At 43.2% G+C, this 16,360-nt stretch overlaps 1 protein-coding gene across 1 annotated transcript in view; it reads left to right on the plus strand.

The window, feature by feature from the left end:
* Positions 1–437: 437 nt before the first annotated feature.
* LOC136883339 (uncharacterized) overlaps positions 438–16,360 on the plus strand; it is a 79,654-nt gene continuing 63,731 nt past the window's right edge. Inside the window, exon 1 of the mRNA XM_067155578.2 lies at positions 438–472. The gene's annotated coding sequence lies outside the window, so the exon portion shown is untranslated. The remainder of the gene's footprint in view (positions 473–16,360) is intronic.

The raw sequence follows: 16,360 nt of genomic DNA on the forward strand, positions 1-16,360 counted from the left end.
CGACATTTCAATCAATCAATCAATCAATCAATCAATCAATCGCCACTGATCTGCATTTAGGGCAGTCGCCCAGGTGGCAGATTCCCTATGTGTTGTTTACCTAGTCTTTTCTTTTCTTAAACGATTGCAAAGAATTTGGAAATTTATTGAACATCTCCCTTGGTAAATTATTCCAGTTCCTAACTCTCTTCCTATAATAAATAAAATTGGGCGATTTTTAGGTCCTAGACATTCGAAGTGACGGATGTGAGAGGATCTACTGAATGTCATTCTATTTCTTTGAAGGAGTTGTTTCATGTAAGTGTAATGCTGTTTAATAGAAGTTGCACCGATAGATGGCTACTCAGACATCATTCTCCATGGAATAAGCAGGTGTTTGCGTGGAGGGGGAAAGCATGGCCTTCTGAAACTGTTGTTCAGTCCACGTTCAGCCAGTTTGACGGCTTGGGGGTGCTGCACTGTCTCCACACAGGTAAGCACTCTTTTTCTTATTATAGTAGTTCATTTCAAACATAGCTTGATTTTACTTAAGTATATGCATCCTATTGTTGAACAATATCTATTTAATCCGAAAATATTTTTGTTTAAACTCAAATCTCCTAACATTATGATTGAGGTTATTTGGGAATTTCTATTAGCCATTTGATCGACAGTTACTGTATACACAGTAATAAATAATGTTATTTGCTTTACGTCCCACTAACTACTTTTACGGTTTTCAGGGGTGCATACAGAAGTAAAACACAATAGGCCTACCTAATAGCTTGAATACGTCCCAGCCTCCCCTACTGTCATCGCATTCAACCTCAGAATACGATGTGACATTTCAGTGATAGAAATTACTCAACATTATTTAGTGAAGGATTAGAATGACTTAAGATTCGTATGTTTATTATAGACGACAAAATTAGACCCCAACATGTCAAAAAATCGTGTGTATTAATTAAATTTAAACAGTTTGTAATGAGTACTTTGCAATGGATCTCTGGGCATATACAGCTTCCTGAAAACGAAGTCACCTTGCCTCAGTGAATGTCTCTGAAACAGAATACTGTGCAGCCCGTGTTAAATGGGAAACATATTGCTTCTAGAAGCTATTCCAATCAAGCGGCTGGTGTGTGTTCGCGTCATCCCATCCCCTCAATGCACTGCAAGGAAAATGTCACTGCGTTTAAAAATCACTTGAGCCAGGTCATAATATTTTAACAGGGACATTTTTTCGGACTGGATGTATATCTGGAATTAGCGTAAAACGTTTCCCGGCACTATTGTAACCATGGCAACCAGTGTTTTCTAAATACAAGGTCAGGAGCGTCATCTTCTCACTGTTCGCTTTCTTCATGTAACTAAGGATCGACTTTGAGCGGATACTTTACAAAGTCTTTGATAGGAAAGTATAACTTTGATCTAACTCTGTTTCATAGACGCTATTATTGATTACTATTACTGATCGGGCCTAGTGTATCGTAATTTTGCGTGTTTTTTTTCTCAACCATAGAAGAAAATAAAACGATTTTCAGCGTGAAAGAACTGAGGTCTTTTCTTGGCAATCAGTACAGGTACCCTTCTAAGTATTGTGTTCCACGAACCTACTACGCTGGCGCAGCAGGGGGAGAGGTGATACTCCCACGTGGCGCGTCTCAGGTGGCGGGTAGAGGGGGTCCTAACCGGCTTGCCGGCGGACTTGAGGGAAATTAAATACCTCTCGCCGACCAAACACACTACCCCTACGGCACATGTAGAACACACCCGCGGTATCCCCTGCCTGTCGTAAGAGACGACTAAAAGGGGTGACCAAGGCGTGATCAAATTAGAACCATGAGACTACTTGTAATTAGTACCATCACGCAGGTAACACCATGGGTCGCATTTACTTGCGCGTAATACCACTATGTTAGGTACGCAATAGGTTTGTTATTAGTAGCGACAGTGTGTCAATCAGGATACCTGTGATTCGTACCCCTATATGAGGAACACCATGGGATGAACGACACCATGGTTCTGCCTTGCCTATGCTTAGTTCCCACTATGTGAGGAATACCACGGAATAGTTCGGGTTCCTGTGGTTAGTCGACTTATGTGAGGAGCGCCATAGGTTTGCGTTGCCTTTATAGGTTTGCGTTGCCTGTAAACAGCGCCGCAATGTGCGAAACACCATAGGTCTGTGTTCCATGTGCGCATTACACTACCTGTGAATAGTACCATATTGTGTGGAATACCGCGAGTCTGCGCTACTTTTGATTAGTATCGCCAAATGACAAATATCATGGTTCTACTTTCCTAGCGATAAATACCATTATGAGGGGCCGATGACCTGGATTTTGGATCCGTTTCGACTACAAGCATAATCGATTCAGCATCGTGCTATAGAAGCAGTCCCTTGGTTAGTAATACTATTGTTCTGTGCCAGCTTCTGTGCATGTGAGGCACTGTGGGTCGATTCCACTGATCGTTTTAAATTCACATCCATCCATCCATCCATCCATCCATTCTTGCCCTCACGCTTTGAATTCTGGTCAATGGAGGATTTTGAACTTTTAATTTGTCATAACATTTCGTCTCATTAGGGACCGATGACCTCGATGTTAGGCCCCTTTAAACAACAAGCATCATCATCATCAATTATTGTGCTAACAGTTGGCTGGCTTACACTTCGTAAGTCAGAAGAAATTCCAGTAGTGGGAAATCGCCTATACAAAAAATATTTATTTACCATAACCTCAATCAGTTACGTGTAAGAGCATTCCTATAAATAATACATTCATAAGTCTAGTAATTCACAATTATCCGTGTCATAATATCATGGAGCAATTATCAGTTGTATTGGAGGAATAGGTAGTCCTCCTTGATATTCCCTCATTAATGCATCTTCGAACATTGCGAAGATGTCTAATATAGTTCGTTTATCGAATCTTACCTAACTTTGAGCCGGGCTGAGTGGCTCAGGCGGTTAAGGCGCTGGCCTTCTAACCCCAAATTGGCAGGTTCGATCCTGGCTCAGTCCGGTGGTATTTGAAGGTGCTCAAATACGACAGCCCCGTGTCGGTAGATTTACTGGCACGTAAAAGAACTCCTGCGGGACTAAATTCCGGCACCTCGGCGTCTCCGAAGACCTTAAAAGAGTAGTTAGTGGGACGTAAAACAACATTATTATTATTATTACCTAACTTTGAATTCGCTATCCGTGTAGAACCCAATCGGGTTTTGCGCACCTCGTATAACTCGACGAGGAGTATGTGTGACTTTGATAATCTCCTGGACATATTCAAAATCTTCCACAAACTTTATATGTTTAAAATGTCCGCCATTCTATTATAATGTACAGTCGACTTTGCAAAGTCAAAGTACTGGCCATTGGCGACTTTGAAGTAAAGTACTGGCCATTGGCGACTTATCGCAAAGTCTCGACTATGAACAAGAAAATAGTGATTGTGGTGGGTACGAAATTGACTTAGCCTCAAAGTCTTGTTCTTGAATATGACGCTAAGAGCTTGAGAGAAAATCTCTTGTCAAGAACCCTGTTCTACTCCTCAGTCCAGAATTAAAATCCTTGAATTAGGCGGAAAATGAACCCAGGGCCTTGGAATAAGAAACAGACACGCTACCTCTACACAAGAGGACTGGCTAATAATAATAATAATAATAATAATAATAATAATAATAATAATAATGAAATGAAAACCTACAACCTGTTTTCCAGTCATTGACCGGGTCAGGGATGTAATGAATGAAGCAGATATAGGCTGTTAGTACGATGGGGTCGCCACTCCCAAAGTGATGAATAATAATAATAATAATAATAATAATAATAATAATAATAATAATAATAATAATAATAATAATAATGTATTTACGAGGTTTGGAACATTTTTCACTTTCTCACAATACATGAGTCTTGCCTTCTTTTGTGGACACACTCCCTTTTTCCTTATACTGTATATAGCGGAACTCTTTTATCTCCCATGAGGGTGCAGTCAAAGGATGCATTAACTGAACTCCCTGCGTGTCGTAAGAGACCACTAAGAGGGGAACAAGCAAAGAATCTGTACTCTGTCTCTCGTCTTCTAAGTCCAGAAACATATCCGTTATTCTGTGCTTTCTCGTGTAGTGGAGAAAATGTTGGCCTACTCGAGATTATTTTTTGATTTTTCATAATAACTACAGTGACAGAAACCGTTTCCCATTTGGCACACACTACAAATATTGACATACATGTCTAGCAAGCTTTTAATTATGAAGATGTAGTAAGGATCAGCGGAGCCTCCGTGGCTCAGATGGCAGCGCGTCGGCCTCTCACCGCTGGATACCGTGGTTCAAATCCCGGTCACTCCATGTGAAATGTGTGCTGGACAAAGCGGAGGCGGGACAGGTTTTTCTCCGGGTACTCCGGTTTTCCCCGTCATCTTTCATTCCAGCAACTCTCTCCATTATCATTTCATAGCATCTATCATTAATAAATCACTTTGGGAGTGGCGACCCAATCGTACTAATAGCCTATATCTGCTTCATTCATTACATCCCTGACCCGGTCAATGACTGGAAAACAGGTTGTAGGTTTTCATTTTCAGTAAGGATCAGCAGTGAATGGTCAGCGTTGAGGCCTTCGGTCCAGAGGGTCCCGAGTTCGATTGGAGATTTTAATCGCCTTTAATTCTTCTGGCCCGGAGACTGGGTGTTTGTGTTTGTCCTAACACTTTCTTCTTCATATTCAGACAACACACTACACTACCACCGCCACAAAAACATACAATAGTGATTACATCCCTCCATATAGGGTTGGCGTCAGGAAGGGCATTCGGTCGTAAAACAAGGCCAAATCAACATGTGCGACACGGATCGTACCCGTGACCCCACATGTGTGGAAAAAGCGGTAGAAAAAGGAGCAGGGATCAGCAGTGGATTGAATAACCCAATCCGCTTTGAGAAAACGAAGGAAAACTACTCGTATATCCAATATGTCCACTGGTGTCTCAAACCAAATGAAATCCTAGACACGTGGTATTCAAAGTGTGGTACGCGGGGTTGTCTCAAGGGGTACGCAAATTTATCGTAGTTTCTGTTCTTAGTGAGCCACTCAGGAAAGAGTTGAGCGTGATCGTTTTCAATAAAATCTTGTTCTGATTTAATACATTTTTTCTACCACTGCGTAGTCTCCTTTCTGAACAATTCATTTAGTATGTGTCAGTTTGTACTTCCTACTGACTAGGTATGTAAAAATGCTTACTTATGTTGGTTTGCCCTTTTTAAATTGTGTGTTTCGAAATCCACTTATTCACTTAAATTTTTTCATTAGCAATTATTGCATTAATAATTATACGCGCGCGCGCGCGCGCGCGTGTGTGTGTGTGTGTGTGTGTGTGTGTGTGTGTGTGTGTGTGTCGTTGCTAGGCAGTGTATACCTCGAAATTCCACTCACGAGAAAGCCACGTCTCTCCATCAGTCTTGTGAAGGGCGGGTTGCGTTGCTCAGACCGTTGAGGCGCTGGTCTTCTGACCTCTACTTGGCAAGTTTGATCTTGGCTCAGTCAGGTGGTATTTGAAGGTATTCAAATACATTAGCCTCGTGTTGGTAGATTTACTGACACGTAAAAGAACTCCTGTGGGACTAAATTCCCGCACCTCGGGGTCTCCGAAAACCATAAAAGTAGTTAGTGGACGTAAATCTATTATTATTATTATTATTATTATTATTATTGAAAATGAAAACCTACAACCTGTTTTCCAGTAATTGCTCGGGTCAGGGATGTAATGAATGAAGCAGATATAGGCTATTAGTACGATGGGGTTGCCACTCCCAAAGTGATTTTATTAATGACTGATAGATGCTATGAAATGAGAATGGAGAGTGTTGCTGGAATGAAAGATGACTGGGAAAACAGGAGTACACGGAGAAAAACCTGTCCCGTCTCAGCTTTGTCCAGCACAAATCTCACATGGATTGACCGGGATTTGAACCACAGCATCCAGCGGTGAGAGGCTGACGCGCTGCCGTCTGAGCTACGGAGGCTTCTATTATTATTATTATTATTATTATTATTATTATTGTTGTTGTTGTTGTTGTTTTGTTGTTGTTGTTGTTGTTGTTGTTGTTGTTGTTGTTGTTGTGAAGGCTTACCGCGTTGCCTGAGAAGGAAACAGAAGACTCCAATGGTCAAATAATTGGGCTATCATTAAGCAATGAAAATGCCAGGAACGTTCTCCGGCCATCGCTCACCGCTCACTTTTTGGCTTCTTCTGTAAACTTTATCCGAAGGAGTTACGGGGGATTCTTTAACCCAGCGGCGATATGTATTACATTATTGTTATTATTGGGGAACAGGCTGGTGTAGCGGCTTAACTGCTTGCCTGTCATACCGCCGACCGTGCTTTGATTCCTGGTGTTGGTGGGGTGGGATTTTCAGTTGAAAATTCCCTGGTATCGGGAAGGACATGCGACATTAAAACCCCGTCCACAACTGTTTCATGCCTCAGTGCGTCAAGGGATCCCGAGCAAGCGAAATAAGCTGCGGATGATGATGATTGTACACTAGTGTCCAAAAGTTATGCATAATCACTAAACGAGGCCGTACCTCCTGATAGGAATGTCAGACGGATTGCTGAACAAACGGAAGCTGAATCACACACCATATGTCACACAACTTGTCCAAAAAACAGTGTCGGAAAGGTTCCGATAGCTAAGCTACACCTTTAACAACTAACAAAACTTGGCAATATCTTCCACAATAAAATACGCTGTTGATAGGGTGTATGTTTACCCCTAACGGCCACACATGCTTCGCAGCGACGTGGCATTCTCTCTATCAGATAGTCCAAGAGCTCTTGTGGCAGTCGATCCCATTCCTCAGAAAGGGCAATGCGAAGGTCGTGGAGAGCCCTTGGTGGAGGCTGACTGGATGCGATTCGCCTCCCCAATGCATCCCAGGCATGTTCTATAGGATTCAGATCCGCAGACGTCGCTGGACAGTCCATGCGATGAATATCTTCCCCAGTCAGAAATTCATCCAGCAGAGCAGCGCGGTGCGGTCGGGCATTATCGTCCATTAAGAGGAAGTCTGGACCAACCGCACTCTGAAGAGTCGAACATGTGGTCTCAGTAGCTCATCCCTGTATCTCTGAGCGTTAAGAGTGTTCCTCGGACCACCCATGAAGATGTACAGGTCCGTACAGCCATTCAACATGATGCCGCCCTACATCATCACGTCACCACCAACATACTGGTCCCGTTCCACGATGTTCCTGTGGTTGTATCGGCTACCCGGTTCTCTCAAATTAATGTGCGATGGGAATCGTTCTGTAAACTGAAGCGGGATTCATCTGTGAAGACCACATGCCTCCATTCATTCATGGTCCAGTTTCGATGTTGACGGCTCCACAGTAAACGGGCCCGTCTCTGTGCTGGAGTGAGCGGAATGCACTCTGCTGGACGTCAGGCAAACAGCCCTGCTGTTCTGAGCCTCCGGTACACAGTTTGCCGGGAAACTGCAACCCCTGAGACGGCTGCAAGCTCCGCCGACAATTGTCTTGCAGGTGCACTCAGATTTCGTCGGGCGGTTAAGGCCAGATATCGGCCCTGCTGTGGGGTGGTTACCCTTGGTCGACCTGGCACTGGCCTACTACTAACATCTCCTGTGTCTCGAAATCGTCTCCAAAGCCTGGAAATGACACTTTGTGGCACATTCAAGGATACGGCGACTTCGGTCTGTGTCTGACCTGCTTCCAGGCGGCCGAGTATTCTACCCTGCAAAACGGGATCCAAATGGCATCGTTGTGCCATTATGTTGTCACGTTCACCACGAGGCTACACTCCACACACTATTACAGGGCAAACACAACTGAGGGATTATGGGGCGCAGGCACTGGTTGTGTTTACTCTGCGGTTAAGCCGCTAGTCAAAGTAGGGAATACACCTTTCCTATACAGAGGGAACACGTAAGGTTGGTAGGTGCATACGTCGTGCGATTAGCGGTCTATTTCCTGTTGACCTGCTGACTCATAACTTATGCTTAACTTTTGGACTCTAGTGTAGAACATATATTATCTCGGTTCCAGCAACAATCATTTGTTATTTCTGGTATGCACTGAAGCATGAAAGAGTTGTGGCCGGGGAGTTAAGGTCGCATGCCCTTCCTGACACAACGAGATTTTCAACTGAAAATCCCACCCCAGCAACACCACGAATCAAACTAGGGTTGTCGGGGTGACAGGCAAACAGCTAAGCCGCTACACCAGGCTGTTCCCCAATAGTAATCTATCCTATCCGACCTCTCTTTGTCAACGCCTGTTCTTTCCCGGCCCTGACGTTATTAGGTTTGCGAGGGATAGGGAGTCTTTAATTTTCACGCCATTCGTAGCCCTAGTCTTTCTTTGTCCGATACCTTCATTTTTCGAAGGGCCGATGACCTTCGATGTTAGGCCCCTTTAAACAACAAGCATCATCATCATCATTTTTCGAAGTGTCGGATCCCTTCCATTTTTTCCCTCTGATTAGTGTTATGTAGAGGATGGTTGCCTAGTTGTACTTCCTCTTAAAACAATAATCACCGGGCAAGTTGGCTGTGCGGTTAGGAGCACGCAGCTGTGAGCTTGCATCCGGGAGATAGTGGGTTCGAACCCCACTGACGGCAGCCTTGAAGATGGGTTTCCGTGGTTTCCCATTTTCACACCAGGCAAATGCTGGGGTTGTACCTTAAGGCCACGGCCTCTTCCTTCCAACTCCTAGGCCTTCCCTATCCCATCGTCGCCATAAGACCTATCTGTGTCGGTGCGACGTAAAGCAACTAGCAAAAAAGAATGTACTGAATACATTATTTTTAATAGTATTTAAAAATATAAAAACTCTATTTTATGGCATCATTTTAATTATAACCCTTATTACAGTAACTTTTTAGAAGTCATGTCCGACTCGTTGGCTGAACGGTCAGCGTACTGGCCTTCGGTTCAGAGGGTCCCGGGTTAGATTCCCAGCCGGGTCGGGGATTTTAAACCTTAATTGGTTAATTCCAGTGGCATGGGGGCTGGATGTATGTGTTGTCTTCATCATTTCATCCTCATCACGACGCGCATGTCGCCTATGGGAGTCAGATAGAAAGACCTGCACCTTGGCGAGCCGAACCCGTCCTGGGATATTCCGGCATTAAAAGCCATACGACATTTCATTTAGAAGACAGGATACAAGTACACACAGTAGAGAAAGCAGAAACATACCTCGGTTAACACCTTTCGAAAAAATCCTTTTGTCTCTTCTGTTTTTTACTGTTAACCTGAAATTTCTCGTCATACCACGCAGCCGAGTCGTAAATGGAGCTGTCATCCGCGACTTCAGAGGTTGCTTCCTTACGTGACCGGTAATGAATTCACACTCGAGAAACAGCGAGGCTTTGCCGATTTTCCAATCATTTAGTTTTTCGGTTCCCGTCATATTAGTTCCCAACATCACTGTGAACCTTTCTTTATGTGTTAACTGTTCGTCATAAACCACAAATGCCGTATTGCACAAAATTCGAGTTAGAGTATTTTTTGCTTCAAGGGAGGAAACGTTTGCTTCGAGAAATAAATACACGTGAAAAATAGGACAAACGGCCGAGAAATTTAAGTTACTTCGAGATATTGAATATTCGAGTAATGGAGATTCGATATATCGAGGTTCGACTGTATATCGTCGCTGGGCAAAGATGATGGTGGTGATTGTTTTAAGAGGAAGTATTACTCGCGCAACTTTTAGTCATACATGGGCTCCCTAGTGGTGAATCGGTAGACCTCGGTTATCTTCGAGATTCGTATTGGCAACCTTTGAAACACAAACTATGAATCGCTTATGCATCGCTGTGAGACATCTGGCGTACACTTTACGTACTAGTACTGTTGTTTACAGAGCAAAGCCAAACTATAGAATTCATACCAGGAACAAGATTCGCATCGAGAAATATTGTTATATAAAGTGTGCGTGACACAGTTGTTGGCTTAAGAAAATAAAGGTTTAGAATATTCATATCGATCGATCATATTATTGTTTGAATTCAGATTTCATTTCCATTCAGTTGGCAGTATTACCGGAGCCGGGAGAGCTCTCTCCTTACTCCTCAAACACGTAACGCCAAATATCACTGAAAGTTGAGCGAGTAATACAAAGGAAACCTCGTAACTCCTTCGTACTGAAGTTTACAGAAGCAGCCCAAAACTGAGCGGTCAGTAATGGCCGATGAACTGTTCCTGACATTTCAATTTCTTAACGATAGTCCAATTATTCGACCAATGGCGTGTTCTGTTCCCTTTTCAGGCAACGCATTAAGCCTTCACAAGAGAGATGGAGAAAAGTGATTTTCTCGCGAGTGGAATTGCGAGGTTCCATTGTATAACAGCGATTGTATTATTATTATTATTATTATTATTATTATTATTATTATTTCTTAATGCAACAGTTACTGTTCTATTATACACACTGCTATTCAAGAAAACTGAGGTGAATGAGTGGGTTTCGAAACAAAAATTTAACAAGAGCAATGGAGGATAAATAAGCATATTTACGTATCTATACCTCTAATAACTAAAGATGAGTTCTGACAGCTATGGCTGGAGGGAGGAGCATTGCACGTGCCATTTCACGATGTTGCCACATTTCAGCATTCCTTTCTCTTACCCCTCGCTTCCACCTCACTTGCTCACTGGTTCATTCGGACGGCTGTGATCTGTTGTAGTCCACCTGGCCAGACTGTGACTGACTTGGTCTCGTGTTCCGTTATCTGAACTGCTTGCGACAAGATCTAACTCAGAAGTGAGAGGTTTGGCAACTCCAAGCAAGACGAGCTGGTCAGAAGATTTATCTCCATGGCAACCGCAGTCGCCCCATCCTTGTTTCCATGCCAACCATAACACCCACTCTCTTTATCCTGCACCGGCAGGCAGTATCCCTCTAAGAACTGTCAGAATTCAACTTTAGATATTATAGGTATAGTCAATGGGAGGTACCAACTGAGACATATTTTAGAATGAATTCGGAAAGCGGTGGCGGTGATTATTGTTTTAAGAGGAACTACAACTACAGTAGGCAACCATCCTTTATATAACACTAATCAGAGAGAAAAAATGGAAGGGATCCGACACTTAGAAAATGGTGCCGGCCAAAGAAATGCAAGGGTCACGAAGAAAATGAGGACTCCCTAGGCCTCGAGTGCTCTAATACCATCGGAGTCGAAAAAGAACAAGAGTTGACCAAGGATAGGATAGATGAAAGTGAAGAGTGAATTCGGAAAGGGGGCTCTGTGTAGTGGTAAACAGAAACACTAAATCAGAGGCGCTCACGCTGGGCATTCCGCCCCGCGGGCGCCTAGCACTGTAAGTGGGCGGACTGGCAGGCAATGAGCGCAGCGTATGCTATTCAAACACAGTGACTACGTCACAGGCCGTGAAGGTTGGGCGAAGTTCTCCCACCCATTCTCGATCACTGCTGCGATACCAGAGTTTGAAATGGAGGCAAAAATAATGAAAGAAAAGAATGCAGAAATCCACATCATTTTCAATTTACGTTCTAAGAAATAAGTTTTATTTTATTTTATATATTCAGTGTAATTTCTGTATTTTGACCGGTTACAATAAACAGTTAGACCTACAGCCTCAAATATTTTTATGATGTACGTAATGAATTACAGTTTTCACTATTGTATTTAAAGAGGTGCTTTGCAAACAGTTCTAATATAATGCGGAGTTAAGGTGAATAAGTTGTGGCTTGTGGTTGTTTGGATTTAAATTCACCAACAATCCAATCATGCTTACCGGGAATAAAATCAATGAGAGTATTTATTTATTAATTAATTTCGGATAGCAAATATCGATGTCATCACTCGTGATGAAAATCCCTCTCGCCATTTAGATGCTAGCTATTATCACTGAACGCCTGTTAAATTTTAAATACGATTTTAAGAAATTCAAGAGCCTCCGTGGCTCAGGCGGCAGCGCGTCGGCCTCTCACCGCTGGGTTCCGTGGTTCAAATCTTGGTGACACCATGTGAGATTTGTGGTGGACAAAACGGAGGCGGGACAGTTTTTTCGCCGGGTACTCAGGTTTTCCCTGTCATACTTCATTCCAGCAACACTCTCCAATATAATTTCATTTCATCTGTCAGTCATTAACCATTGCCTCAGAGGAGTGTGACAGGCTTCGGCAGCCGGCACAATTCCTATCCTCGCCGCTACATTGGGGCTTCATTCATTCCTGATCCAGTCGAATGACTGGAAACAGGCTGTGGATTTTGTTTCATTTTAAGAAATTCAGTGAACAGGGAAAGTCACTCAACACTACAACACTGTGCAAAATCAGTGTTGCATTATGTAATTACATTACTTTTTGCTTAATGAATAACAGGAATTTTACTTTTTTAAATTAAAATACTGTCATTCCTATCGAATCGTAGCTTGTACGCTCAAACCCTGTACCTTTGTAGATGTAACATAAAATTTATAACCTGTCAGTTTTCTTTGAATGAATGAATAAATAAAAGAAAATGACTGACTTTTTGTATCGAATGCAGTATAAATCAAACCGGAATATCTTGAAAAGGTCAGTTTTTTTTGGTTGCGATTATATAGCTTTATTTTAAATAATGTATCCCAATCAGTACTTCCCTGAGTAATGGAGGAGAGCTTCGTAATCACAATCGATCGTCAATGCTTTCTCGCTTCACTGTGACGTGTGCTTGCTACGTAAGCTGACCGCATTGACGTCACGCCAGCCCGACCGCACTGGGCTAGTCTCAACGGGCACCCAGCTGAGCACCTCTGCTCTAAATCAAAACAAGATTTTATTGAAAATGAGCAGGCTCAACTCTTTTCTTTTAACTGCTCACTAAAAACAGAATTTGTGTACCCCTTGAGATGACCCCTTGTACTCCTAGCGGTACCCATACTACACTTTGAATATCCCTGTTTTAGACCATTTAAAGTTGTTTTCAAGGAGCCTTGATGCGGGAGATACTTACCCTATTATTATTATTATTATTATTATTATTATTATTATTATTATTATTATTATTATTATTATTATTTCACCAGGATTACTTGATTCGAGGATTGGAAAAGATCCACATAAAAACAACACGCTTTGTTCTGAGTGATTTCCGACAAAAGAATAGCGTTACGAAAACTTTGGGCTGTGAAAATTTGGGAGTAAAGAGACGAACTGCTCGACTAAGCGGGAGGGATAGCATAGGCGGCTACTACTACTACTACTACTACTACTACTACTGTTACAGGTATGACAAGCGGTTATTTTTTTGTAACTGCTACATCTGTCACTGATATAATAAAGTAACTGTGAAAAGTAACAGTTAGAAATAATGTCCAACGTTAATAACCATTTATTGGTCACGGCTTCAAGCTTGTCACCTTACAGGTGTGTTGCGAAGTCCCATTCATTCACTCGCACATGCGCGCACGCATCACTACACTGTTGAAAGTCGGTGCAGCAAAACACGCATTCCTATTTGCTATAAAGTTAACGAGAGGCAGACAACGTGTGAAATGAGAAGACAACATAGCATCTTTTATGAAATCTAGAGGACTGAGTTTGACAATGCTCCGATCAAGGATGGAAGACGAGAAAACATGATCTGTCTGCCAAACTTCGACACAAACCGGTACAAGAGGATCGATTAAGTAAAATGAATTAATGTTATGTTATCTATAATATCAATATGGAAACTGCATGCTAATTTATTTATGGTACAAGAAAAATTATGCGGGTGAAACTTATAATAATATAATGAAGGTACGCTTGTGCGATGTCAGTCAAGCATTACCCCTGAGCAGTTGAATATGTCATAACAATTTACACTTTAGTTACCAGATGACAACAGCAACTTAAATACACTATATTATACACTATAGTGTATTTTACTTAAAGCAATCTCCCGCGAAAGCGCTCTCACTTGGAAGAAATGCGAACTATCTGAATTCTGAATGTCATATTGTGTCTGTAAACTGCTACTAGTGACAGTTCCCACTTCCAGGTTACTGTTTTCACTAGTACGTTATTCCGTTGCCGTTACTCGGTAACCTGTTATTTTTGGTCCTTGTTACATTTGTAACTGTGACAGGCATGTAACTGTGACAAAGTAACTGCTACGCTATTTTTCAGCCATCTCTGACTACTACTAAACGTTTTCATTCCTCCCCTGAAGGGGGAGACGGGCATCTTAGACGGTGACGCCGTCTCTCAATCCACGATATTTGTATTGGACGAGAAGATTTGTGGTGATGGTGAGAGGGTTGGCGGCCGTGACGTATGCTAGGAACTGTGCCGGTATTCACCTTAGTACAGGAGAATGAAAAACCACGGGAAACGATTAACAGGACAGCCGACCAGTCCCTCACCGTCTCCCGAATACAGAGGTGTAGAGCCACGGTAGAGCCGTGGCCACCTCTCCTCTGCTCGGTTGGTCGGTCGGAGTGCAGAACTGTCAAGCCTACTCTGCAACCACCGACGATGGCATGGGGAAGATGTTAGTTGAAAAATAAGCTTGAGTGGAGGTTTTAAAAGTGGGAAAGGTCATAACATGAAGATAGATTTCAAGAGGAAATATTTCGGGCAAATATTTGTTTATAAGAAGAGGAATTAGGGACTGGAATAATTAACCAAGGGAGATGTTCGATAACTTCTTTGAAATCATTTAAGAAAAGACTAGGTAAACATTTGGTAGAGACCCCGAAGAATACACCCACAGTATCCCCTGCCTGTCATAAGAGGCGACTAAAAGGAGCGACCAGAAGATGATGAATTTTGAACAATTAGATTACCTGTGATCGGTACCATCACGCGAGGAATACCATGAGTCTACTTTTCTTGCGATTAGTACCACTATGTAAGGAACATCATGGGTCTGTGGGTGGCTCAACATGGGTTTACAGTACCCGTGTATAATATCCGCCACTATGACGGAGGCTCCCCTCTGCCCAGATTCAGTTGAACACCCCGAGGAGATAAAGAGGCTATCCTTGTTAGGATGTTTCAGTATCTGGTTGTGGACATCATGGGTCTGCGTTTCGAGGAACACACGGGTCTGGGCGTTGCCTGTGATTAGGGCGTGGGTTTGCGTTGCCTGTGATTAGTATCACTATACGAGCGAAGCCGTGGGTTTGCGTTGCCTGTGATTAGTACCACTATACGACCGAGGGCGTCGGTTTGCGTTGCCTGTGATTAGTATCACTATACGAGCGAAGCCGTGGGTTTGCGTTGCCTGTGATTAGTATCACTATACGAGCGAAGCCGTGGGTTTGCGTTGCCTGTGATTAGTATCACTATACGAGCGAAGCCGTGGGTTTGCGTTGCCTGTTATTAGTACCACTATACGACCGAGGGCGTGGGTTTGCGTTGCCTGTGATTAGTATCACTATACGACCGAGGACGTGGGTTTGCGTTGCCTGTGATTAGTATCACTATACGAGCGAAGCCGTGGGTTTGCGTTGCCTGTGATTAGTATCACTATACGAGCGAAGCCGTGGGTTTGCGTTGCCTGTGATTAGTACCACTATACGACCGAGGGCGTGGGTTTGCGTTGCCTGTGATTAGTATCGCTATACGAGCGAAGCCGTGGGTTTGCGTTGCCTGTGATTGGTACCACTATACGAGCGAAGCCGTGGGTTTGCGTAGCCTGTGATTGGTACCACTATACGAGCGAAGCCGTGGGTTTGCGTTGCCTGTGATTGGGGCCCGCTATGTGAGGAATGCCACGGGATAGTACGGGTTCCTGTGATTATAGTAACACTGAAATGAAATGTCGTATGGCTTTTAGTGCCGGGATGTCCCAGGACGGGTTCGGCTCGCCAGGTGCAGGTCTTTCTATTTGACACCCGTAGGTGACCTGCGCGTCGTGATGAGGATGAAATGATGATGAAGACAACACATACACCCAGCCCCCGTGCCATTGGAATTAACCAATTACGGTTAAAATCCCCGACCCAGCCGGGAATCGAACCCGGGACCCTCTGAACCGAAGGCCAGTACGCTGACCGTTCAGCCAACGAGTCGGACTAGTAACACTATGTCAGGAACATCATGGGTTTGCGTTGCCTATGAATGGCGCCATTATGTGAGAAACACCATACGTCTGTGTTACCTGCGCATAGTACATTACCTGTGAGGAGTATCACAATGTATGGAACACAGTGAGTCTACGTTACTTGTGATTAGTACCGCTACATGAGGAACACCCTAGTTCTACTTTCCTAGCGATAAATACCATAATGAAGGGCCGTTGATCTGGATTTTGGACCCCTTCAGACAACGAGCATCATCAGTTCAGGATTGTGCTTTGGAAGCAGTCCCTTGGTCAGTATATAACATTGTTTTAAGTTAATTTCTGGGTTATTGC

Source organism: Anabrus simplex, chromosome 11 (genome assembly GCF_040414725.1).
Source record: "Anabrus simplex isolate iqAnaSimp1 chromosome 11, ASM4041472v1, whole genome shotgun sequence".
Taxonomy (NCBI): domain Eukaryota; kingdom Metazoa; phylum Arthropoda; class Insecta; order Orthoptera; family Tettigoniidae; genus Anabrus; species Anabrus simplex.